Source organism: Mytilus galloprovincialis, chromosome 5, assembly GCF_965363235.1.
Source record: "Mytilus galloprovincialis chromosome 5, xbMytGall1.hap1.1, whole genome shotgun sequence".
In the NCBI taxonomy this organism is placed as follows: Eukaryota; Metazoa; Mollusca; class Bivalvia; order Mytilida; family Mytilidae; genus Mytilus; species Mytilus galloprovincialis.
The window spans coordinates 89475899-89503762 of NC_134842.1; the positions used below are offsets into that span (position 1 = coordinate 89475899).

The 27864-nt window shown below is 32.7% G+C and overlaps 1 long non-coding RNA gene across 1 annotated transcript; it reads left to right on the plus strand.

Annotated features, from left to right (window-relative positions):
* The first annotated feature begins 665 nt into the window (after nt 1-665).
* Nucleotides 666-19001, plus strand: LOC143076675 (uncharacterized). The gene is made up of 3 exons (XR_012978744.1): nt 666-800; nt 3410-3662; nt 18863-19001. It is a non-coding gene; the product is annotated as an uncharacterized LOC143076675 (long non-coding RNA).
* Nucleotides 19002-27864: the final 8863 nt, after the last annotated feature.

Genomic DNA, 27864 nt, shown 5'->3' on the forward strand with positions numbered 1-27864 from the left:
TATGAAGATTTATGAAAACAGTTTCTAAAAAGGTATCACTCAAAGGCATTGAAATTCTAGTTTGATCCAAATTTTGGGGGGGATATGTGACATGTCAACCCCCCTTTTTGCAATATTTTATGGTAAATAAATGCAGAATGTTGCCATGGATACACATATAAGGAATTAATTTTCACTCTTTTAACTTTTGAAAATCAAATCTATGGAATATACTGATTACATACATATGCACATGTACAACACAAACAGTTGGGTTAATGTATTAGAAATCCAGGAATAGGAGATGATAAAACATTTTGTGGCTCATTTTTAATTTTATTTTCTAACTGTGGAGTGCTACCTTAACAAAAACGTATTTCTAATGCGAATTGGCTAATTCGACTTAAAAAAGAAGAGTGTGTGAACGCGATTAGCGAATTCGATTCGCATTCGAGTCGAATTCAATTCGAATTAAATGTCCGTGTGAACGAGGCAACAGTAAACTTTGCCGTGTCTTTTCCTTTTAACAGTAATCTAGAATACTGAAAACTGCATTTATTTAGTTTACGTATTTTTGTATTTTTATCAAGGGCCTCAATGAAAATTAGACTTATTCTGATTAAGTTACCCTCTTTAAATTTATAAGGAATTCATAATTATTATTACTTTGTTCCCGCCATAATCTTCTTTTTCGTGCCGTCTTTAGACGTTTTTAGTACTCGTCTGTATTGTGACGTTACAATGGACCATTGACGTTCTACACAATAAACAACAAGCCATAAATGTCGCTTTAGCAGCAAGAGGGCTAGACGAACGACAAGGTAGGATGGTAGACTTGTATGCTCTGTATCATTTTATTTTCTAGAGAACTTTCAATAACAGTTATTGAAGCAAAAGTATTAAAATATACTTTAAATCGTTCGAATTACTAAGTGGCATAATACACAAGCAGCTTTTTGATTGATATTTTGCGTAACAGACTCAAATGAACTAGGCAAAAAAGAAATATGACATTTATATCTTTTTTATAACAAAAAATGATAACAATAAGTTAATGACTTGCGTCATTTTGAAGAAAACACCTACAAGTTTTCTCTTTTTTTTGAAACAATATTGCACAGTTCCGGTCAATTTTAAACATGTACAAAATCAAAGTTAACATGTCAATACCGTGTATGACCACCTCTTGCATTTATGACCGCCCGACACCTCCGTCGCATTGAATAAATTAAACGTCGAATGAAGTCTTGGGGATAATGTTCAATTCCATTAAAAGTGCTATTCGGAGCTGGGCGACAGTTTCCTGTGGCTTTTGGTTATTTCTAATACGTCGTCCAAGTTCGTCCAAAAGATGTTCGATTGGCAATATAAAATCTGGAGATATTGCTGACCATGACAACACACGAATGGGATTACTAGTATTCTCCAAAAAGTTCATCAAAATGAGTGCCACGTGACAACGGGCGTTGTTCTACTAAAATAAAGCGTGTTTGAAACGATTCATTCGGAAAAACGTGAGAACAACTTGAGTCAGAGCTTCCTCCCTATACCTTGTTGCATTTATGTAATCATCAATTATTTTTATATCGGTGCGTTCCACCAAACCGCCCTGTGCCTTATAAATAAATAAATAAATAAGCTTTATTTAGAGTCGGCATGGTATATAAAACATAGACAAACATAAGCTCTAATGAGCTTTTAACCGACATATGAGACATTATTTAACAGTACAACATTTATAACAATACAATACATAATATAATACACATGCAATAACTATCACAGCACAAAAATGAAGCACTAAAAGCAGAATATAAGCATAAGCTAGGTATTAAGGCTAAAAGCATATAAGTGTAAACTATGCATAAAAGCTGGTAAAAATGCGTAGCATAAAAATTGAAAAAATGGGATATGATCTAGATGGTAAATAAATTTGCATAATATGTATAGATTATAACATGCCTTTTTCCATATTGGCCCTGGTATCATCCCGAGACTCCCATATCGGCATCGAGGCTTTAGCCGAGGGCCGATATGGGTCGAGGGATGATACCCGGGCCAATATGGAAAAGACATGTTATAATCTTTTTATCACATATTTAAGTTCTGCAGAAAAGAGAAAAAAGTTCAATTATAACAATTTAATGATACATAAAAGGTAAAATCTTAAACAATTTATTAAAAACGTGTCGTTCAGGATGCAATGACGTCACGTCATTAGGTACAGGGCACAATATAGATATCTCTTTTTTGCCCCGGGCAATTTTAAGGTTATTGCATATGCAAAACCTAAGGTATTCATAACAAATATGTGATAAATAAACTAAAAGTCTGCACAAACTGTGCACTTACAGTCATTTCCATTCCATGACTTTAAAATATTTTTGAACTGACTAAAAGTAGCAATTTTTTTAAAATCATCAGGTAGATCATTCCATAAAACAGCAGCTGTGTACTTAAAAGAGTTCTTACCATAGATTGTTGTTCGGACCCTAGGTATATATACAATATTAGAATATCTAAAATTATATTTACAGTCTTTCAAAACCACTAAATCACTTGTACGCACGTATGAGAAAATCGTTCATTGCGCATCCGGTAAACTCTGACTTATCCGTCGATCAAGTCATCGGTGAAAAGAACCTGTCTCCATGTTAGCCTATTACATCGAATTTGTACCCGAGTCCGCTGATGTCGCGTTATCCTGTGACGCTGCGTAAGTGTGGGTCCCTTCAAATTTATATACGACGAACTCTTAGAACAATTTGACGCAATCGTTTATGAACTGTTTGGGCATACATTACATGTATGTTGTTATTTCTTCCGTTGGTATATCGTGCTGTTTGTGACGCGTTTACAAATCAATTACGGAGATGAATAACACGGATGTGCCTGTCTTTACGTAACGTAGTTTCATATGGCCTGCCACTTTGAGGATAATCATTTTTCGTGCCAGTATTCCTGCTGCCAAAATCCAAAAAGCTCGTTCAATCTCATTTTGGCGTAGACAGGGTATTGACATACGTTCAACTTTTTCAATTTTTCAATGCGTCCATTTTGTTTTAGATTTATGAGTTTGACTATCCCTTTGGTATCTTTCGTCCCTCTTTTTTCTTTCCTTTGTAAACAATATGACATAATGAATAGTTATTTCTCTTTACATGTAAATTTTTGAATAAATTTTAAATGTTTGTTAAAAATTGGAAAATGACATTGACATAGAACTTTTTATAAATGAGTAAATTTGACTAGTTTTAATCTTGAAAATATTTTATTTTTCAATGTGCAAATGGAAGTTATTAATTAACGATCTTGCCTGGCTATACCAAGCGCAAGCACGGTCGGTTTTAAACCATGCAATGTAACGTGTTTTTTTTTTTTTTTTTTTTGCCTAGTATATTATCTTATCCAGTATTTCCTTTTTTAAAAGCTCAAATATTTACTGGTGGCTGTTAGCGAAAGTATGGAATTTGGAAAAATGCTTTACTGTGCTACTGGTTTGATATTGGGATGTATTGTGTTGTCGTCTGCTTGCAAACTTTCCATTTCCGATTATAAAGGGAAACTGGTCACTAATCAAATGCTAGCAAATAGAATCCTGAGAATCGAGACCACGATGAAAGACAAACTTAAAAGACACGTAGACATGCTCAAAACAATTATGGAAAAGTCATCAAATGAAGGTATGAAAAAATGTAATATGAGTCGCCTGTCGTTTGGAGTTACTTTCGGAAATTCAGCATCGTGTACTCAATTATTTCTTTTTTACTTGGATAATTTTTAATTGGCTCCAAATTTTTATAATTTTATTGCAGATAGGAGATTAACCAAAGTCTAAAAATATCATGTTTGCCATACAACGTCATTACGAATGACGTATTTTAGATGTTAGTGATATATGTACGTCCTTGTCCATCCATACCTGGGACATAAATATTAGAGTCCCAGGCCATGCAAAAAAAAAAATGTTCTTGGTAGCTGATTTATCACGATCTTTTTATTCTATTGTGATGACACAGGTATATTTTTTTTTGTGTTTTATAGACACTTTTCTACGTTAGAAGAGTATAGGTTTTCTTTAATATATGTCTTTTTATTTTGGTTATTGTGCGATCCCTATATAGAATAAAATACCTAAAAAATTACAGTTATATCTTTTCGGTCTATGAAGAAATAACACCAAAAACTGTTAAATAAAGTCAATATTTTTCAAAAAAATATTACCAAGTAACTACAGAACTGATTTAATATATCAAATGAATACCATAAGATGTTGATATTTTTAAGGTTTTATTGTTTATTGGGCCGTTATATTATGCATGCTCACTCTAATTTTATGACGAGATGAACACAAAGAAAATTATTTTTTGAAAAGTTTGCTATGTATTCTAATCAAATTAAAATCGTAAAAAAATGCATTTGTGTTTAACCCATCAGATAATGAAAACGAAACTCACGAAAATTATTGCCAAATATACATGTACAATATAACTTCAGACATTTCCACATCTTTTGATATCTATTTTATAAGAATCGCTCATACAGTAAATGTTACTTGGTAATATTTTTTTGAAAAATATCGAATTTAGTTGAAATGATAGTACATTTTGTTAGTGAGAACTCACTTTTGTCCCACGAGTGTATATATTCTAACACTGTTGAATGTAATTTTCATACCTATATACATATTTGTATTAATCATTTATCTCTAGCACACTGATATTCAGTGGGCATATATATATTTACAATATATGTACATTGTCGGAAAATATAAAAGTATGTGTATGAGCTTGAGAAACAGGACGAAAATTATAGAGTTATACATAGCGGGTTATTTTAAAGTGTGCACCACATTTTTTATGTTATTTCGAAAAGACAGAAAAAAATATTAGTCATTTCTAATTATTTTTAAATTCTTAATTACACCTTATGTAAGAATCCTTGCTTTTGATTGGTTGGTAGCCAGTGTATTTTTCACCAATTTACTGTTATCAAATGAATATCGTTTATTTTTTTAACGCCACCGGGGTATATGCAAACAAGGCTTTTTTTACCCTCTCTGCCGTGGTATTTGCCAAATAATTACACCTAATGTAAGAATCCTGGGTTTTGATTGGTTGAAAGCCAGTGTATTTTTCACCAATTTACTGTTATCAAAGAAATGGACGCTTGTATTAACGTCACGATTATCAATGCGTTTTTGAACATTAACATTCGGTGTAATTAAACAGATATAGCATGTTCTTGAGGGGTATTTGCGAAATATTTGCGAAAAATACCCCTCCTTAACATGATATATCTGTTTAAAATTCCATTGTAAGGATGTTCGCTACTCTGTTTGAAAATAACAAGCTTTATAAAACACTGGTGTCAACGTGATGATCGTAACTGCAGTTACGATCATCCCAATATGGCGGACACAAATGTAGAGAAATTTTATAAGGCTGATTTCTCCACTTTAACAGCTTATTTTCAGATTTGTATTATGTGAAGAAACATGTTTATGAGCATTGCCATTGAAACATTTTTTCGGACAAGATGGAAAAGCAACAAGAAGAATGAAAATCGAGATACAAAAAAAATCACGATGATGATCGTAACTTTTATTTATTTTTATCAACAATGATCGTAACTTTTACTTGAGATGATCGTAACTGTCTGTTCAAACGAATCATTTTCTGATAAATAAGGACAAATAAAGCTGCCTAGTAAGCGAAAAAATGTACGTTGTGACCTCAAAGCGGGTTTCGTTAGATCTCCCACGCGACATATCAGAAAACGGGAGCGATGAGAGATCGGTTTTTAATTAGATTGCCGCGTCTGTAGTCTACCAATGTTTAATAGTCACAGTTTGATGAAGAAAAAACAAAACCAGGCAACAATTTAAAACCGATAGAAAGTCATCAAAATAATGTAGATTCATGCATTCCTTTACTTTATTCAGTGAAAGTTTTTCTGGCCTGTATTCTTAAACTGTATCATGAGAATGAGATTGATATCAACTTCATATCAACGTAAATCCATTTTGAATGTTAACTAAATTACTCGTAAGAAAATAATATTGAGGACATTTGCATATGAGTCTGCAAATCCCCCTTATGTCATTTCTTTTTAGAAAAGCGGTTTTCATTTATTCTTTGTTTAATTTTAAAATCATGATATTTTTTATCGTAACTGCTAAATGGGGTGTTCATTTAGTGGAAAAAGAACATTCGTAAATAATGAGTTACGATCATCTTTTCATGAAAACAAGTCAAAGTTACGATCATCTATAGACGAAGTTACGATCATCATCGTGATTTTTTTAATCTCGATTTTCGTTCTTCTGGTTGTTTTTCTATAATTTATGAAAAACACAGTCAATGGCAATGCTTATAAAGATTTTTCTTGATATAAAACAAATATGAAAATAAGCTGTTAAAGTGGAGAAATCAGCCTTCTAAAATATCCCTATATTTGTGTCCGCCATATTGGGATGATCGTAATTGCAGTTACGATCATCACGTTGACGCCAGTGATAAAAGACTGTTATAAATAGGTAGTATATAAACCTTGAAAAAAACGTTGATGACGTCACGGTAACTGACACATGACAAAAGTATGTACAGTCAGGATTCTACTTCGTCAAAATTATCTCCCCATTACGCCAGTTCATTTTCACAATCGTAGAAATGGAAGCCATTGTAGGGATGACGCGCTACCAATTTTGCTCATGGAAACCGATAAATTTATCCACATTGCACCATTACGATCCTTATATGTCAGTTGTATTTTAAAAGACAAATGTATCAACTAGCTAATGAGCATCAGTTAATGATCTTGTCTGCATTGATTTAACTTAAAACTGTTGTCTGATCGGTTGTCAGGTGGAATTTTTGAAAATTCATAAACATTTAAAAAAATTCTAATTAAAAATTTCGTGGAAGGGCAGACTAGATTTGTTTTAGTGTATAAAGACTATAAACCCTAGTTTTCACACACAAAAAATTATATTTTTTCAAAGATATGCATTTTCATCATCCAACTTGAAAGACTGTCGTCAAGTACTTTCAGTAAAAAAAAATAGCTATTCGAACACAACTTCTCTGTTTTTGTGACTCATTAGATAGGTATTTCACTTGACCCATATATTTCATCTTTTAGTGCTGTTATTTTTTCGTGTTATAAAGTCAATCTGTAGCTTTGATATATAAAAATAATAGAATCTGAAGCGAGACGATGTATAAAATAATCTTACTTTGTACGATATCAAGACAAAATATTCAACTCAAACACGCCCTAACATAAAAAGGCGCACTCGATTTTCTCTTTTCGATACAATTTTTGAACTAATAGATTGATATGTTCTCCGTCCGTGGTATTTTTTTCAAAAAAATCGGAGGTTATGCATTTTCTTCATCTAACTTGAAAGATACCCATGTCGTCGACTTGAAATCTAATTGTTCTGCTTAACTATGTGCTAGATAAATTGAAAACTTATGCAAATGGTGTTTTTAAAATAAAACACCTCGTAATTGAGAAGAAAATTGTAATTTTGTTTGTTTCTTTTAACTTTTAAAATTTTTGTCACTATAGTAAACAATACAATACACATTTATCGCCTTCTCTAACAAAGAGCTTCGATTCTTTTGTTCTATTTCAACCGGGTTTCCAACTGTGTATATGTGCTGATAGACAAAACACTGTCAGCCAACTTCAGAAGACATTGTCAAATCAAATTATAATAGAATATAATATGATATTTTTTTTTTAATTAAAAGGCCCGTAAAGGGCATAAAACCAGTTACAATTGATTAACATAATTGATATAGTTACTCAAAATATCAGCAAAAAAGTGTTTGTAAATGGGCTATGTCGCAGATTTTACTAAAGTTTTGCATGCAATCTTGGCTCGTTGAACTACAACTGATAATCGAATAAAAAATGCATTTATCTTTTTTTTTATCTAAAATATTACAGATTTCTTTCATTAAAGGTGAATATTTTTGTATAAAAAGCACATAAAATCGGCGAAAAAACTTTTAAAATTTGTTTAAAAAATCGTAAAATTTCCAATTCTACACTATAGATTTTTCTTAAAAAATTGTATGTTGTTGGACATAAATTTTTGTTTTAACGATAACAAGGATTTGTATAGTTACTATACAAATCCTTGACGATAATAAATAAAGATAGGGTCACCGACTTTGTAAAGATTAATTTATTGCCTTGCTTCTAGTGAAAAACGTAAAAAAAAAATCAACGTTTTACGGGCTGCAACTCGATAACGTTACGATTATTTCGACGTTTTGTTGCGAAGATTAAAATAACAAAAAATACGGCACTTCTGACAGAAACTTCGAATAGGCCTGAGCCACCTTAACCATGATTAAAATCATGACTTTAACTCTGCCAGTTCAAACCTACTGGGGCCAATTTCACAAATTGATTCCTGGTCCTTAGTCCGATTAAATAGGAGGGAAGTCATAAGAAGCAAATACTGTAGAATTCCAAATTTGCTATATAAAAAGAGCTAATATCCTATAAATTGAAGCGCAAATGTTCTATAAAAATCACAAACGTCCCTTGCCGCTATATACATGCATGCATGTCATCGTACGACCTTCAACAATGAGCAAAGTCCATACCACAGAGTCAGCTGTAAATGGCCCCGAAATCACAAATGTTAAACAATTCAAACGAAAACAAAAACGGCCTAATCAATGCACACAAAAATAGGCGAAAAACAAATATGTAACATCAAAAAACGACAACCACCACTAAATTACAGGCTCATAATTTGGGGCACATACATACATGATGTTAAACGTACTGGCGGGATCACAATCCTGAATTTGATAATTTAATCATTTAATAATTTACCCGGAATATATATGTTGAAATGTTTGGTAACACATTTTTATCGATTGAAATGCTTTTTCCAAGAGCCAATGTATATAATTTGGCTATAATCTATTTAGTGAATTATATAAAACCGGTTGTTAGACAACAAGAAGGAACAAAAATGACACTCATCAAGTCTTGCCTTCAACAGAAGGACAGACTTAATATGAAAAGGTTACTAACTAGTAGACTTGTTTGTACAAGTATACAATTTGGGTTTCGAACTGTTTCACTCCAAAAGCTGGATTAGAGTTGCCTATGGTATAGATTTGAATTCTAGCTGAGAAAAAAAAACGCACGGTGACCCTATCTTTTCTTTTGATATTCTCAAAGCATTTTCTAAAAGCTATCTTCTCGTATCTTATTTTAGAATTCTATCATTTAGTTTAGCTTCTAATCACACAATGATGTTTTTTCCTGTATAATGCATACAAAATAACCTTTAGCTTTAGAAAATGCGCGCTGACTTATCATTTTTATTATATTTTTGAACATATACATGTATGTCAATAGATACTATGTTTTGGAAAAGTATGAACAAATTATTTATAGAATAACTAATGGAAGAATTCAAATAGAGAAAAATATTCAACGAGTGACCGAACAACACATTAATTCACGAATGCGCGTAGGGCATGAGTTAATTATCAGAGTTGTTCGGTCACGAGTTGAATATTTTTCGATATTTGAATTCTTTAATTAGTTATTCTTTTTATTACATTGGCAAATGGCTTTTTAAAGAAATTAATATAAAACATGTAAGGAACTATATCTTTTTTTCTACGCATTCACAATTTGTTGTGATCCGCCGTTATCGACGTCTTGACAACGCCTATTGTTGTATGACGTCAGAGAGTGAAATAACCACGTTTATTTCACATGTGAAATTATCGGTTTTTATTAAACTGGAAAATCAATGTAATTCATTGCAACCAATGTAATAAATCATTTTTAATGTAGACTCCTTAAGGATGTATTCTTCTGACTTTTCAGTCTCGTTCAGTCTCGTTGAAATCTCGTTCTTGAATTATTTCCAAAACATGTGATAGAAGTGGAAAATATCAATGGACTTTAAAAATATTATAAGCAAACATAAATCTGTGAAAAAATTGTGTATTTACAATGAATGGTTTTTGTGTAATCCAGTTTTCAAATTTTACGACCAATCAAGTCAGTATTTTCAGCCAAAATTTTGAGAAAATGAGTGAGGGATACAAAAAATGATTTTACAAGAATCATGTACATCCCATATCATTTTGGTCTTTTCAAATTTCTTAGATATGTCTTTTTTCATTCATTCATAACAAAAAAGTTGAAATAATATGCATTTTGTTCTTAAAACTGAGAAAATTCACAAAAATACAAAATTGACAGCATGGTAAATTTTACACAAAAAAGCGTCAAAATATGATAAAACTTTCTTATATTAACACCTACCTATAGTTTTTGTAAGTAAAATTTATTCAGATTGGTCCACTTCATCTTTATAGAAAGTATGAGAAAAAGTTTAATTGTGGAACTGTGATTTTTTTCATGATAATAGCCCAGAAATAGGTAAAAATCGATGAAAAATGGGAAAATCATCAAAATTGGGCATTTTCAAAGGGCCGTAGCAAAAAAAGAAGTGCACCACCATATGATTTTTTCTTCACCAATTATTTTGTTACAGTCTTATAAACCCAAAAATCAGGTTAAGAAAAAAAGTTTAATTCTAGAAATTTTTGACTCCTCAGAGGTGTACATCCTTAAACCTTTTTTATTCATTTGTTTGTATTATCGTGTATTTAGATTGAGTTAAGGATGTTCTCTACTGTTTCAAAATAGCAAACTTTTGTAAGGACAGTAATAATTTGATAGGTTAGAAATAAAGGAACTAAAAAAAGAAAAAAATTAAGGTCCGTGTGCTTGTTTTAGAGATATAAGCCATTGGAAATTTGGCGGGAAAGGATTCTCTCTAGACTTTTCATACATTTAACATTGGCACAATTTTTCTTTCAAAAACAATGAAAAACTGAAATATGGCTTTTTAATCTATCTGTTATATAATTATGAAAAGAAAAATAGGGGTTAGTGGGCATTTTTTTTTAATGGCACTACATGGATAAAACCAGAGGATTCCGAATATCTGGCAAAAATTCAAAAAACAAGAGCGAACATCCTGAAGGATGTACTTAGGTGAGGTTTTGGAATTTGTGTCAAATTTTCGGACGCCTTAGCGTTTTTCCATACAATTCAATTTAAAATATTTTGCCCCATAACACCTATTTATTTTTTCATATAAGACTTAATAGCTCATGAAAGGTCATTTACCAAAATTTTAGAAGATTCTTGATTTTCCTTCTTTTGTTTTGAGACCCAAAAAATACCAGTGCAAATATAAGGTAAAAGTCCGAGTCAGCCTTATCTTAAATCTCAAATATCTCGAAAAGGAGGTCCATTAGTTATTAATATCTAGCTTGTCTCCAGCTTTATGAATAAGTATGGTAAAAGATTTTCTCCAATTTGATGGATATTTACCAGAATCAAGAATTAAATTAAAAAGCTTAGTAATAGCTTTACAAGTAACAACACCACTATATTTAATAATTTCATTACAAATGGTCTGGACCGGAGCTTTTCCCAGTTTTTAATTTTTGTATACATTTAATTACTTCATTGATAGTAAAAGGTTTATCAGTTACCTCATTGAATAAAAGTGCATCAGTTTCATTTAATATATCGGTTTTAATTTTAGTTTTAAATTCTTTATCATAGTTTACAGTCTCTCCTTGATGCCTAAAATGATCAATAATTTCTGGAAAACCAGCTTGAAGCTCAATTTTATTAATAGTGTTCTCATATTTTAATGATTTTAATAATTTCCAATATTGTTTAGGGTCTGTATCTCTAAAGGCTGAAAGCTGACTAAACATTTCCTTTTTAAATTGATTTTTCTTTCTTTTTATTAATTTTTTACATAGTTTACAGTGACCTAGAAACTTATATTTTAAATTGAAGTTATAAGGATTCATTCGTAATAATTTGGCTAGATTTGATACAGTTTTCTTTACATCAGCTAGTTCTCTATCTCTCCATGGCTTTTTCTTTTAATTTCTTTTTACGAAAGGATTTAATAATTTTACATGAGCGCGTGGTTAATGTTTTAAATATATTATTTAGTTGTTGTTCTGCTCTCTCAACCCCAAAACAATTTATTTTAAATGGTGTATTTTCATAACCAAGTATTTCATCTCTAGTGCTGCTTTCTTCTAAAACAGTATATAATTTTTCCTTAGAAATAGTCTCCCATTTGAAGGTCATATCTATCTCACTATATTTTCAGTCTATACTCATGTGTTGCATGGATATACAACCTTTTAAAAAGACTACAATTTGAGCATGAGCAGATAAATATGAAGGTTCTAATATTTGAAAAAAAATAACAGAGTTAATAAGGTCCACACTGGTCAAGGCATAGTCAACAGTACTACACCCACTGGGTTTAAAACATGTCATATAGAATAATACATGCTGTATCATCACGAAAAACCAATATCAGTCCCGAGGGCCGAAGGTCAAAAAGTAATGAGTAATTTTCATGTTTTATTTTTTTCTCTTTCGTGTTGTCTTTCTTCGGAACATTGAATCTGACGTCATAGTACAAGCTTTTCTTGCTGGCGCACTCTTTGAAAAAATCGCAAATCCCACATTTAAATTTCCAAGAATAACAGCTATATTCAACTTCTTTTTTATGCGGTAATGCAAGTCGAAGAGATTATTATAAATGCATATATCAGTATCAGATGTCATGATGTTTTTGCCGCAGTATATCAACCTTCAGAAATACCTTCTGTCTGAATGAAAAATTGTTTGAAATAACCTTTTTACGCCGCTTTTGTTAGGAAAGTCTGTTTTGTCCTCTGTCCCTCGTTAGCCAAATTAATAAAATAAAAAAGAAATGAAAGATGGCACTGGCTAAATTACAGACTATTAAACTATATCAGACAAGATGTGTGGGTTTTTTCGCGTCAATTTCAGAAGTTTACCCTAACGCACTCATTCGCTACTGTTGACAGACGGGCAGACATAAGCATGGTCGGACTTCTTTATACCATTAATTCTAATGGCTGAGACGAAAGTATCAAAATTATTTCATCTAGTTTGTGAATTCCCTTTTTCCTGAATATTTAAGATATAAGGAAAATACAGGTATAATATATATATATGAATTACCATTTTTGATTCTTAAACGTTATACATTGTACATTGTTGTACGTCAATTTAGCCTATCATAAAATGGCATTATGCAATCACTGTTATTACTACCTCACGTGTTTTGAAGAAACGAGACAGTTAATTCATATCAAATACAAAAATATTTTTAATTCCAAAATTAATTAAATGAGCATTTTCCGTTAAAAACTACAAAGTAAGATTCCTCAAAACTGAATACAATATTATGAATCTAAATTGCTCATTTTGGAAATTAAAACAAAGACAAAGTTATTGCCGGCATTGAAAATCGAAATTTGGTTTTCAATCTTTCCGGTCATTTTAGCTTATGGAAAGTGAGAAATTATATGTTGGATATTATACTTGGAGCAATGGTTTTTGTTATAAGTTAAATTTACAACAGACTCAATATACAATTTAGTTTTTAACACCGAAAATTTTTATTTTAATTTACATTCGCTGAGTTTTAATTCTATTAATATATTTTGCCTTACAACTAATTTCCTAATGCTTGTAGATTAAAACTTTGGTTAGCTTCCATGCTTTGTTTGTATAAATGTTTATTCAAGCTTTGTTATTAAGATTGACATTTATATATATATAGGTATGTAAACCTGTATATATGATTTTCAAGTTCAGTTGGAAGTTATCCCAATATAATTCTACAAAATATACAAACAAAGCAAGCAAGCTAACCAAAGTGTTGCTCTACATGCAGTAGGAAATTATCTGTAAGCTTCAGTGAGATCAGACGAAATTTTTATCATTTCTGCTTCTGGACACAATGAGCCAGTGTCATAGTTTTATTTTTACATTAAGATTTTGTCAAATAAGCAGTATGAATCAATTTTAACTTCATTGCAAGATCGAACATTATTTTACGAGATTCATCAAAAAATAAGTTACAAAAATTCAATTTCAAAATTTCAAAAAAATGTTGTTTATCGGCCTAGCCTTCTGAATACTCAATTTGGAAAATCACGTAAGTTCAAATTTCAAGAGTAAGGCATTTAAATTTACCAGTATAAAGTTACACTGACGTACAAGATTTGCGCCGATTAAAAAAAAAATCTTTAATTTGAGCCAATTTGATTCCTTTATTAAATACCGCCTATTATATTTTTATATCACTAGCCTTCATCCAAAAACTACCTTGACCAAAAACTTTAACCTGAAACGGGACAGACGAATGGACGCACAGATCAGAAAACATAATGCCCATAAATGGGGCATAATAAACGGGGCATAAAAAAAACTTTCACCTAATAATTAACCTGTACACAATCGGGGCAAACGAAAGACAAAATATGCGCAAGTGAAAGATAAAAATGAAATGCAGATCGGCGCAAATGCAAAAAGTCGAGTTCAAAATTCATGATAGTTTATTATTTTTATTTGAACGAAGATTAAATATGGTGTGGTATCTTTTGCGTTCATTTGTGTGGTTAATTTCCACTAGATATCAGCGCGACGCTTAATTCCTCTTTTTCTTGGAATGGCTCGATAATTTAACATTCTCTCGGCTGGTACTTTTCGCAAATACCACTCCTTAACATGATATATCTGTTTAAAATACCACGGCAGAGAGGGTAAAAACGGCATATCCTTTTAGCATATACCCCGGCGGCGTTAAAAAATAAACGATATTCAATTGATAACAGTAAATTAGTGAAAAATACACCGGCTATCAACCAATCAAAACCAAGGATTCTTGCATAAGGTGTAATTATTAAAAGAATACGATGTTTGAATCCGTGAGAACGCGAAATATGACGTTATAGTTTGACGTTTTTTCATTGCTAGAAACAACGCCATAGAGCATTTATTTCACTTCAAAGTTGCGTTAGTTGATGCGCATAAACAATAGGCTGTTGTGTCTATTAGGTTTACCATAACAAATGGACAAATGTGTCGTATTTTCACCTGAAAAGCTACTCTGTGAACAGACTTACATGTGCAGTTTGAAAAATTTTAAGGCCTGGCACCCACTAGATATATAAAAGTTGAATGTACTATATTTGTTTCAGAAAGAGAAAATCGTTTTTGGATTTTGAATGGCATTTTTGTTTTCCTTCCTGCAGACGGTCATCTTCGCTAGACAAGGGTTATAACAGGAGGGAAGTGGATCGTAACCCTTGGCTAGCGAAGATGGCAGAAGGTGTAAAAATAAACAAACACGTACATTGCATTTGATACTGTCCACTCGATTACTTTCTTTAACTCACCTATAGATGTGAAGATTTCTATTGTCTTTACTAATCAAGGATAATCAATACTATAAAACCAGTTGGTTCATGTATATCCGGGTGACATGGCGTTCCGGCTAAATAGAAAACAAGAAGGAAGATTTCGCTCCTTAAACTTTTATTTCAGCAGTCCGGCAAGACCGAACAACAAATCCAAGCTCATGCTGAGTTCACACGTAATTCGAATTCGATTCGCATTAACTAATTCGAATTAGTTTTTAATTCGCATTCGAAACGTTTGACGTCCTAACGTCAATTCTAATTCGAATTACAATGCGCGTCTAATTCGTTTTACTGTCCAAACGACGTAAACTTTTAATTCGACCGTATTGACAAAAACGTATTTCTTATTCGAATTGGGTAATTCGAATTAACCAATTCGAATCAATTCGAATTACAAAAGAAGAGTGAGTGAACGCGATCAGCGAATTCGATTCGAATTTTAAAATGTCCGTGTGAACGAGGCATAAATGTAAAGTAACATACAAACAATAACAATATATATAAGCACAAGCAATTAAAGGATTAAGAAGATTAACAGATGACAAATTAGAAATAACAATAGATTAAAAGAGAAATTAGTGCCCGACACGTATTTGTAAATTATAGTCCAAACTGTCACAGAGAATTAATAATGCGATAAATAGAGTAAATGCATTTAAGACCTTTGTCTAAGATTATGACACACAATCCTTGTAAAACACTTATGCCTAAATTTACGACAAAGTATAGAATGATAAAATAAATGCAAAACCTAAATATACATTTAAACGATTGAATTACTAAAACATTATTCAAAAACCTATTTCATTGCAATGTCCAAATTGTCCGGTTATATATTCCCGCGGCCCCTGAAGACACGTCCCGGGTCTTACTATTCAACTGAAATTGTTCCGAAAGTTTCTTCTATGGTTGTGACGTCCTCGGTATCGATAGTTTTGATTTGAATAATTATCTTCTCTTGTATTTTACCGAATATTGTCCAGTTTGTCTTCTAGTGTTGTGATTTGATTCCATATAGTTTACGTTCTTTGTCGCGCTGTAATTGGCATTGCTGGTCGAATGCTTCACATCTTTGATCGTAAATCCGAAGATTAGCCTCTTTAAGATCAGTAATGCTTTCCCGTAATTTTTTCATTTCTGTTTTATCATCTGCACCTTGTTTTTGAAGTTTTTCCAATCTAATACACCTTATCGCTAATCCCGGCTGACCCGGCTGCTTGAACTTTTGACGCATACAACAATCACTTTTCAATTGTGGCGTCAGATATTTTGTTTTATGACGTCAACATTTTACGGGAACCTGTGTGATTTTCGGTAGTGGCGGACAAATAGCGATAAGGTGTATTAAAAACCGATCTCTCATCGCTCCCGTTTTCTGATATGTCGCGTGGAAGATCTAACGAAACCCGCGTTGAGGTCACATGTGAGTGACCTCGTAGGTGTGTCTATTTCGACCAATGAAATTGAATCTTCCACGATCATGAAAGTTTATCGTAAGGTAAACGGATGTAACTCATTTTATATACGACGAAATCGTCAGTCAAAATAATTCATAAACTTTTTTGATTGGCTTATTAATAGGTCGTCAAATCATTTGCATATCATTATAAATTCGTAACTTCTAGTTCACTCACATGTGACCCCAAAGCGGGTTTCGTTAGATCTCCCACGCGACATATCAGAAAACGGGAGCGATGAGAGATCGGTTTTTAATTAGATTGAAATTTTTCTAGATTACTGACCACACTGTTATGCTCTTGTTTCAGCTCTTTGAACTTCTTTTCAAAATGAACACTTTTGATTCAAATTTTACTCTCTCTGAATGCACTCGGACGTGCCTGTGTTTAACGCTATCAATGAATTCTTAATTATAATATAAGGTTAGGAAGTCCATCAGTTCTATGGTATTCAGTTCCGCACAAGGAAATATCGACATAGCTTTCTGTTCTTTGAATAGTCTCATTCTTTCTGCGTCACGACGTAGCTTGGATTTAGATTTATAACTTTTAACAACTTTCACGTCCGGTTGTCTATGAAAGGTACACATTCTTGCGTAATGTCCAAAACTTCTGCACTTATAGCAAAATGACGTTTTTGCTATACATTGTCTAAAATCAAATTGATTGTTCACAGTCTTTCCACAAAACTTACATTATAAGTTATATGGTTCGCTACTGACCCCATACGGATCCATAGAGGGTTAGTAAAATCCATAGGGGGTGAGGCCGGAGGCCGAGTCCCTTATGAATTTTATTCACCCTCTATGGATCCGTAGGGGGTCAGTAGTTAACCGTATAACGAATTTATCGAACGCTGGACTTTTTCTGCGGCGTTTTGTTGAAAAATAAACAATGAAACACAACAACATTAATAGATGACGTCGCCATTAACGCGTCATGAACCCCATATGAAACTTACTAACCCCATACGGTCTCATAGGGGTCACCACGTGACGGCATTTAACCAATCACAACGTGATAATTCATCTGTGGTCCGATAAAGGCAGTTGTCCATATGTTGAAAATTTCTTGTCTGACAGGTAGTTCCATGATCAGGCATCTGGTATCTCCAGACTCCGCCGAAATTTCTGTTCCTCTGCGTATCCATTTTTCTGTTTGCTGGAGATCAGCTTCACAGATAGAGCAAGGTATCCGATAGATGCGTTGCCCGTATGTCCTAACACTAGATATAACCGGGTGAAATGGCGTTCCAGCTAAATGTAAATCAAGAAGGAATATTTGCTCCTTTGACGTTATTTTATAGCAGTCCGGCAAGACCGAACAACACACTCCAAACTAAATGTCAAGTAACATACAAACAATAACAATATATATAAGCACAAGCAATTAAAGGATTAAGAAGATTTACAGATGACAAATTAGAAATAACAATAGATTAAAAGAGTAATTAGTGCCCGACACGTATTTGTAAATTATAGTCCAAACTGTCACAGAGAATTAATAATGCCATAAATAGAGTAAATGCATTTAAGACCTTTGTCCAAGATTATGACACATAATCCGTGTAAAACACTTATGCCTAAATTTACGACAAAGTCTAGAATAATGAAATAAATGCAAAACCTAAATATACATTAAAACGTTTGAATTACTAAAACATTGTTCAAAAACCTATTTCACTGCACTGTCCAAATTGTCCGGTCATACATGAGAGGGAGCATCTCAATGTTGTATTCCAACTTAGTTTATTTTAACACTTTCTGCGGAGACGAACAAAATCATAGAGCCCATTGAAATCCAAAAAAATAATTTATCTTTCTGATATGCAAAAAAAATATTTAACTTTTATATATCTAGTGGATGCCAGGCCTTAGAAGTTTCAATCTGCACAGGTAAGTCTGTACACAGAGTATTTTTTTAGGTGAAAATACGGTCATATATATTTGGTCAGTTATTAATTGCTTTTCAGAACGTGTAACTTTGCACATTAAAGTTTCTTTTCTGAGCAATTTAGTCACAACGAATTGCATTTGTATTAATAATGCGAGCAAATCAACGAGTTTTTATTCTTTTTCTTAGGTCCACTTCCACATGATATGTGTTTGGAAGATGTGGCGTTCAAGAAAATGTCAGGTCAAAGTTCAAGATTTTACCATTTTCACCCCCGCCTTGGGAATGACGGCGATATCTCTTCATTTTTCCATACGTCTCTTCAAAGGAATCCATATTGGTGGGTAGACCTCGGATCTTTCTACAAAATTCATCATGTTGAAATTTGGAATAGAGGATCTTCCGGTAAGTAAATGAATCCCTGATGTTTGAAAAACTCTACAAATCGGGAATAAGAAATATAGAAAACTAAGGTACGTATATGTACTGGCCGTATATTTAGAATAATGTTCAATGATCATGTTATCTGAATATCAATCTGATTAAAATTCAGATCATTCGTAACTATATTTTTGTATGATAAGATTTTTAAAATAAAATCTTACAAAGCAGCCATAATTATAATTCACAAATGCATGTGAATTCTTGAATTTTCGTTGCTTCTTGTAAAAACAAACTACTACTTAAATCTGCATGAAATTGAAATTGATACATGAAAAATCTGTCTTGCATGTGTTGTTGGAATGCCAGGAATATATATTGATATTCGGGATATTTTTTCTTATTTGCAGGAATTTCCTTTTAATGAAGGAACTGGTCATTGGCAGTGTAAAAAAAATATTATTTTCGTTTTAGGTCATAGACTCCGAGCATTGACTATTACGGTTGGTCCAACTTTACAAAAAGCACGGTCGACATGTGCTTATTTTAATGGCCCGGCTAGAAATGGACAGCATCTTGTTATAAAGTGCAGCAAAAAAACTGCGAAAGGACGGGTAGTCAAGCTTACCCAAAGAACCTACAAGGGCTACATGCATTTAGCGGAAGTTAAGGTGTTTGCATATAAAAAGAATTGTGTGCCAAAAGAGGAAACATTTATGCTCTGATATCAAGTATTATGATACTTTTCTTGTTGCTACCATTATCTTATTAAAGATTAAACTGCTCTTTTTTTGTTTTTATTTAAGAAATGACTGTAATATATTTTCTGTCTATGAAGAAATAACATAAAAAATTTGGTGCACACTGAATAACGCGCGTAGCGGGTTATTTAACAGTGTGCACCACATTTTTTTTTATGTTATTTCGAATAGACAGAAAAAATATTACATTCATTTCTTATAATTTACTTCTAAAATTCATTCTAAACCATAGAAAACCATGAAAAACGTTAATGACGTCACGGTCATATGACTAAATTATGTCTATGGGCTGATAACAAAATAACGTTAGCCAATCAGAAGACGCGTTACATCCAAAATTAAATTATTATCTAAGAGAATGCATAAATCCTATGAATAACCATGCAGGAGTCGGTTTCACAAAAAAACTAACTATCGATTAAGATTGATCGTAAGTCATGAACAGATCAGTATATTTACGATAAATCTTAGTCGTAAGTTTTTTTCGTGAAACCGAATACAGGTTACAATAAACCATTAGATTGTATGGGCGCAGCCATTTTATGAGCATAAAATGGTATTAAGAATTTTAAGAGTATAGATAATCCTGATTGGTTGATATGTGTGCCCGTTATTTTTTTGTTATTAGAGACTTTGTGCATTATGTATTATACCAAAGGCCGAATAAATTATTTTCTTTAGTCCTAGCGGAACTGAGATGTCTTTTAAGCGCTAGTTTTAAGTGCAAAATTGATAAGCATGGGAGATACATTTTTTTTATGAGTACAAATTACGCTAAGAAAAGCAACGCGAACCTATATTGTTTGGACCAAAAAATACTTTCCTGATAACTTATCTTTGATTCTAGCAAGCTGTTATTAAAAAAAAAAAGTTCTAAAGACTATCTCGAAAAAGGCTATCTTTGTGGCCTATGGGGAAATTAATTGTTTAATTCAATCTACGGGGACTTTCTATACTAACGGGACTCGTCTCTACTGATTTTAATTAAATAACTATATCTTCCGAAGAGACTAACCACCGAACAATAAACTTAGTTTGGCCGGTATCTCTGATATACGAAACTAGTAGTTATTTGCATATTTGGAAGCAAAATTGTAATTTTATATTTTTTAATATAAAATCTGATTAAAGTGGTACCCAACAATTTGACTAAAATTTATTTGGCTTGTTTAATTTTCATAAAATTTTGACAAAATATTAATTTTGACTCTTTGACAAAAATGTAAAAATTTCAAAAAAATTGAACCAACCAATTTATCAGAAAAATTAAACTGGTTATATAGCAGTTTGACAAGCACTAATTTTGATCATTGAGAAGCTGAATATTCCCTTAACAACACAACGTAATTAAAACGCTTAGCTGATTTTACATAGTTATCTCCCTGTAGTGTAAGGTACCACCTTAATAGCCATTTTCCATGACAAAAAATATAAGATTTCAAAAGAATGTTAAATTATTACGAGATGTGTGATTGAATATAGAAAGAGAGAAATCATTGTCTGCAACAGCAACGCTCCCAAGAAAGACAAAATACTAGCTATCATGATAGATACTTTTAACTCAGACCTATTGTTTAAAAGAACACTTCAGTCGTGCAAAAGGGGTTACATATTGAAAAAGATGTTAGCCATTCGGAAATTATTTAGAAAATACATTAAAGTTCATAGGTCTATATTTTAAAAACTATCCTAGAAATCTTTTCAAAACATTTTTAATTCATTAAACTTGAACATATAGTTATGAAGAACACTTCTTAAATGAGGGGGGATAGGACCTTTATCAGGACTCCGTGATCGGGTGTTTCTAAGCTTGGGATTTCGGGATCCGGCAATTCTTTTTTCGAATTTTGGGATGTTGGGATTCAAAGTTATTTACGGGATTTCGGAATCAGGACCCCTCCTACCCTCCTCATAAATGTAAAACTAGTTTTAGCTTTCTAAAATGCTATGGACTGCTTCGCTCTACACTAATTTAAGGTTACATGTGTGCATGTGGTTGTTAAATTAGTATTGGTAATGTGGTATTTTTAGATATTGATTGATATAAAATGGATGTACTTTTTAAAAGAGTGTGCGTTATACACCCATGCTTTAAAAAAAATATTTTTCTTTTGAAAATTAAAGCATGTATAAATTTATAAACGACTCTGGTATGCCTTTCTGGAGGTGTGCTTTTATTGTCAGTAGTTATAAATTACAGGTAATGCATTTTTGTAAACATTATTCAATTTGTATAGGAACATTGTTTAGCAAAGTAAATCGTGCAAATTGCAGAGTAACAAAGCAATTTCAAAAACACGTATTAATAATTGATATTTCAATATTGAATGTATCTGTCAAATGTATGCATAATCAAACGAACATGAACTATTGACAGTTGATCGGAACTGACATACACATAGTAAATTTTCCGGCATTTGATGTCTTATCCTGGACGAGAAAAGTCTGTAATTCTTTATCTCATTTAAGCTAATAGCTGTTACTGTATCTCAGCCTCATTATGCAACCAATAGGAATCTATACATGATAAGTAATTTATTTAAGATGGCGTGCATTTCGACTGAAACTAATAGATCCGCACCGTGATGCGAAGCAATGATTTGCTATGAAGTCACGTGACATCAGCGACGGGGCATTTCTGTTTGCATTTGTTTAGACTTTGTTATAAATGACCAACCGTTAGTATAGACTGTCCATGGAACCACGGAACTTTTACCTGGACATTGTAATTTGCACACATACAAGGAGATGTGTGATTGAATATAGAAAAAAAATCATTTCTACAACAGCAACGCTCACAAGAAAGACAAAGATTAGATATAATAGATACTTTTAAATAAATAAAAACGAAAACACTAATTTGCGTGTAATTTCATCATCAAATATCATTAATTACACAGTTTGCAATTGTCTTATTCTATAATTTATCGGGTCAATACAATTCATACCGCATTTATATTAAGTATACCGTCCAAGTATGACTTCAGAAACGGTCTTTCGATCAAATTAGCTTTCGACTAATTCAGGGTTTGGACACAGGTTTCCAACGCTGTCTATCGACATAGTTGGTTTTTCCTGGCCGGCGGGATCGTTAAGATTGAGAAATTTTGATGATTTATTATTAATTACAACTCGGTATGTTATGCTGTATGGTTATGTCACACATGCTGTTATATTTCACATGTCATCATGTTGTATTTATTTGTAATAAATCCGGTGTCCTCTAGGTGTCAGACCACCAATTAAAAATCCCTATCTGTTCAACCAAATTTTGCAATTTTCACAGCTTTCTAAATATTTTACCTTAAGTTTAACTTCAAGGAAACCAGGTATATCCTGAATTGTACATGTATCACCTTCCTACATGCCAATTTTCAACCAATGTTTAAAGTCTTGTAACAAATTTCTGATTTTGAAAAGACAGGTACTACCAAAATAACTCCCGGTTTTCTGGAAATCTTAAATTAGTGTACTATGTAGCGCATTAATCCTGAATTTTTAATGCAAACTCATAGACAAGTGAATTTTGGCTCAAAATGGTCTAAATATATTTCCCTTTCACCAAAAGTTTCATTTCTGCAAATTTGTTGCTTAGTTTAAGTAAACAATGACATCAAAAGCACTATTTTGTGTCAAAGTAGGACTACTTTTACATACGTTCTAAATTGGAGGGAGTAATTGGTGGTCTGACACCTCTAGATTACGTTGGGCAGTCGTATTATTATATAATACTAGTATATCCTACCGTAGTCTTAAATCGGTCATCTTGTTAGTTCGTTTGGTATTTGTGTTTGAACTAAACACACGGGAAAACTACGCAATGACGTCACTACGCTACTTCCAGCGTAGAAAATTAGTGTAGAATACGTGTTTTTTACTCTTTTGAATAAAAAAAACATGTCTAAAGGCGGGTGCCACATGTGGAGCAGGATATGCTTACCCTTCCGGAGCACCTGAGATCACCCCTAGTTTTTGGTGGGGTTCGTGTTGTTTATTCTTTAGTTTTCTATGTTGTGTCATGTGTACTATTGTTTTTCTGTTTGTCTTTTTCATTTTTAGCCATGGCGTTGTCAGTTTGTTTTAGATTTATGAGTTTGACTGTCCCTTTGGTATCGTTCGTCCCTCTTTTCATTGTTATTCTCAAGCATGGCTCAAAATGCCAATTTTCTAAGGACCGTTTCAATCCCGACTTCCGAATCTCTAAACACATTCTAGAACTTCACAAAATCCCACTTCCGGCCTCCATTGCTTTGTGTACATTCCATTCAGCGTCATCAATATTGTGGCAATACAGGTCAAGCAAATCGATTTTTTATGAATTTCAAAATGACAAGCTCCTTACGTCTTTCACGATATACCGCGAAAAAAGCCCAACCCAAATAAAAGGAAAACTATATGAAAAAAAAACGATGTCCCTGCCATAATTTTGTGCAGGAGTATAGAGTAGGTTAATAATAAAAAACAATTTACATTCATTTTTCATAGACAAAAAATTGATTCATTGTAAAAAGATCGATATTCTAACCATCATGACTGTAGGTAAATATTCATACAAAATTCAATGGTCGAAAGGGATGTCAAACAAGAGGCTCTCAAGAGCCTGAATCGCTCACCTGGTAAACAATGCCTTATTGAACATATTGAACCATGCCAGGCAAACATGTACAGCTAACAATTCTTCAATATTACAAATATATATGACTTACTGTTTATAAATAAAGAAAATGAGACCAAAACACAAACACTTAAAACTTAGCAATGGACTGTGAAAATGAGGTCAAGTTCAAATAAAACCTGCGTAACCGACATATAGATCATAAAATATTTTCATACACCAAATATAGTTGACCTAATGCATAAAGTATTAAAAAAATAGACCAAAACTAAAAAAGTTAACTTTGACCACTGAATTATGAAAATGAGGTCAAGGTTAGATGATACCTGTCAGCTAGACATGTACACCTTACAATCATTCTATACACCAATTTTAGTAGACCTATTGCATATAGTATAAGAAAAACAGACCAAAACACAAAAACTTAACTATAACCACTGAACCATGAAAATGAGGTCAAGGTGAGATGACACCTGCCAGTTGGACATGTACACTTTACAGTTCTTCTATACACCAAATCTACTAGACTTATTGCTAGCGCTTATAGTATCTGAGATATGGACTTGACCACGAAAATTTAACGTTGTTCACTGATCCATGAAATGAGGTCGAGGTCAAGTGAAAACTGTCCGACAGGCATGAGGACCTTGCAAAGAAACGCACGTACCAAATATAGTTATTCAATTCTGCCGCCGGATCACTATCCCTATATCAAGCTAACTGCAACAAAAGTTGCAGGCTCGACAAAAATGATCAAGACAATTTTTTTAACTAATCATTTATTAAGAGAAAAAAGTTGCATACATGTACTTACTATACATCTTTTTCTAAAATAAAATTTTACCCTGCTAGGTAGAGAATAGGTAGGTAGATTATGTTGGACATTGTTAAACTTTGAACCCCTTAACTAATGATATTCAAGATAATGACCAAAACTGCAAAATTTCCTTAAAATTACCAATTTAGTGGCAATTTAATGAACATTTTTACCCCATGTCTGATTTGCTCTAAATGCTTTCGTTTTTCAAATATAAGCCAAAAACTGCATTTGACCCCTATGTTCTATTTAAAGAAAGGGCGGCCATGTTTTTTGACGGATCAAAAATCGAAGCACACACTTTGTGCAGGATAATCTAAGGAACTATCATGCTAAGTTTCATTCAAATCCATTCAGTAGTTTCAGAGGAGAAGATTTTTTAAAGTTAGCAAATATGATGAACAAATTGTGAAAAATTGTCATTAAAGGACATTTACCCCTTAAGGGGTCAATTGACAATTTTGGTCATATTAACCTATTTGTAGATCTTACTTTGCTGATCATTTTTGCTGTTTACAGTTTATCTTTATCTATAATGATATTCAAGATAATGACCAAAAACTGCAAAATTTCCTTAAAATTACCAATTAAGTGGCAGCAACCCAATAATGGTTTGTTTGATTCGTCTGAAAATTTCAGGGCTGATAGATCTTGACCTAATGAACATTTTTACCCCTGTCAGATTTGCTCTAAATGCTTTCGTTTTTGAGATATAAGCCAAAAACTGCATTTGACCCCTATGTTCTATTTAAAGTAAGGGCGGCCATGTTTTTTGACGGATCAAAAATCGAAGCACACACTTTGTGCAGGATAATCTAAGGAACTATCATGCTAAGTTTCATCCAAATCCATTCAGTAGTTTCAGAGGAGAAGATTTTTTAAAGTTAGCAAATATGATGAACAAATTGTGAAAAATTGTCATTAAAGGACATTTACCCCTTAAGGGGTCAATTGACAATTTTGGTCATATTTAACTTATTTGTAGATCTTACTTTGCTGATCATTTTTGCTGTTTACAGTTTATCTTTATCTATAATGATATTCAAGATAATGACCAAAAACTGCAAAATTTCCTTAAAATTACCAATTAAGCGGCAGCAACCCAACAATGGTTTGTTTGATTCATCTGAAAATTTCTGGGCTGATAGATCTTGACCTAATGTACATTTTTACCCCATGTCAGATTTGCTCTAAATGCTTCCGTTTTTGAAATATAAGCCAAAAACTGCATTTGACCCCTATGTTCTATTTTAAGTAACGGCGGCCATGTTTTTTGACGGATCAAAAATCGAAGCACACACTTTGTCCAGGATAATCTAAGGAACAATCATTTTAAGTTTCATTCAAATCCATTCAGTAGTTTCAGAGGAGAAGATGTTTGAAAAATTGTTAACGACGACGACGACGACGACGGCGGACGCCAAGTGATGACAAAAGCTCACAGGGCCTTTTAGGCCAGGTGAGCTAAAAAGAGGTTTCCTGTTGAATAAAACCAGAAATTATTGCAAACTATAAGCAATATCCCACAAACAAATAATGTAATTACCGTAGACTGAAAAATCACCTAATTTACAATAGATCAATTTGATTGGGTAGAATGATTTTACATCACGTGATTTTGACGCCATTGTCTTGTCTTGTCTTGTATGAATATCCTGCCTTTGAAAGGTACACCTCTGGTTTCAGAGTAGGAAAAATGGTGTATATAACACCCACAAATGTTTCTCACACTTTTTTTAAAAATCTAAAACAGAACAATTTAGATTTTAAATATTCACGCCTTTGACTGAGTGGTTGCAAGTAACCCTTTCTTTCCATTCGTCGGTAATGTTAAAAATAGTGTATTACGTCTAATATGCAACGCAAAGCAAAGTTTTCTACTAATGTACTCTACAAGATGAAGAAAGTCAGTACATCCACATTTACATTGACAATTACAGAGCAAGGCACTAGCATCCAATATTAGTTGTGTACTAATCTCTAGCTTTTCTAACGATCTACACTTGACGCAGAGCTCGCTATTATTGAGAATATGTGAAAGTTCAAGCATGTGATGATTTTTAGCAGAAGTTAAAGCAGGACATGAATGAATGAAATGATATAATGTTTCAGAGCCTTCCTCACACAAAAGACATGTTGGGTTGATGTCAATCTGGTTAAAAGCTGCCATGTTGCATTGGAGAATATATGTACCAGTAAGGAGTAGTAGTTTGATGGGGAGACGTTGGATGTCCTTTGTAGAAGTCTGGATACTTGCCAGAGCATTGTGAAGATGACCAGTACTATAATTAGCTGTAGAGATATATGAAACTCTTATAATAGACAGACATGGTGACCACATGATCAACCCAGTAGGTGTCAATTGCTTTCCTGATAAGGTTCTTCCATTTTAATTTCGAGGGTGGTTCATCTAAAATGTTAAAAATTGATGGTAGGCTGTATTTAATTAATAAGGATCTAATTTTTGTGAACCAACTGTCCTTAACGGCTGTTGAGATAAGAATTTGTCTTTCTGCAACTTGTCTTTCTGAATTTGAATGATAATTTATTTATATGTCTTATATGATGTACAATAAAGGGCTTTTGCCACATTTTAGCATCATTTGTGTATGTTTCC